This window comes from Astatotilapia calliptera, chromosome 23 (assembly GCF_964374335.1).
Source record: "Astatotilapia calliptera chromosome 23, fAstCal68.1, whole genome shotgun sequence".
Classification (NCBI taxonomy): domain Eukaryota; kingdom Metazoa; phylum Chordata; class Actinopteri; order Cichliformes; family Cichlidae; genus Astatotilapia; species Astatotilapia calliptera.
In genome coordinates, this window is record NC_137443.1 from 29,050,325 (window position 1) to 29,051,557 (window position 1,233).

A 1,233-nucleotide genomic window follows, 5' to 3' on the forward strand; every position below is an offset into this window, starting at 1 on the left:
GGGGTGTGGAATGTGGTCTGTCTATCTCCCCTGTCTTTAGACACAGAGTCTCCTGCTTACAACCTTCTCTTCATGATTCAACAATTAAGCATGTCAAGAAAACAGTGTAACACATTCCCAGCAGATCAAGGATACAGAGTGATGCACATTTATCTAATGAATCAGAAGATAGGTCATAAGGGGTCATGTGGGATGGACTGGACATGGTCAACAATAATACTCAGGCAAGCTGTGACATTTAAACAATCCAAATATCACAGCAGAAATCAGACCAGGCAATTTTCTATTGTCTAATTTTCACTGAGAAGAGCGGCACCTGGTGAGGTCGTCTGCTGCCGCAGCTTATCTGTAGGCCAACATTTGGCATCTTGTGCATTCAGAGTGGTTGTCTGAGTTACTGTTGCCCTCCTATTAGCTCAGTGCAGTCTGACCAACATTATGCACTCCACACTGTATATAAATGCCACTTGTTTTGCACATATTCAACTCTGTATATTTTATATATTTTATTATTATTATTATTATTATTATTATTATTATTATTTTATTTTTTTACTATTTAATTTGTAAAAATGTGTATACACACACACACACACACACACACACACACACGTAGGAAAATATTTAGTATACACATCCAGAAATGCATACACTATTATATATTGTACATATATTTATTAGTTTCAGGTTGGCCATTCTTGTATTTTGCTCGTTTGTGTTGTTGTGTTTGCACATCTCTGTTGCTTGTGGGGCTCGCACACAAGAATTTCACTCGCATGTGCTGTGCCAGTGTGCCTGCACATGTGATGTGACAATAAAAAAAAGTGATTTGATTTGATTTGATTTGATTTGACCATTCTCCTCTGATCTCCACAATTTTTCATTTGTGGAAAAATCCCAGTAAATCATCAGTTTCTGAAATGTTCAGCTTGTCTGGCACTGAAATCACCTTTATTCAATATTCTGACACTCGCATTGAGCTTTAACAGGTCATCTTGACTGTATACATGCCTAAATACATTAATTATTTGTCTGATTACATGTTTCAGTAAAGAGCAATAGAACAGGAGCACCTAATAAAGTGGCCAGTGAGTTTATGTTTAAAATAAAATAGCCTATGACTGCAGCAGTGTCAGTGTGTTGTCATCAGATCATCCAGAGAAATGCAATCTGCTTATCAGAGGAATTAAATGGTTAACATATGACAGTCACAGGAAAGCAAGAAGATAGAGA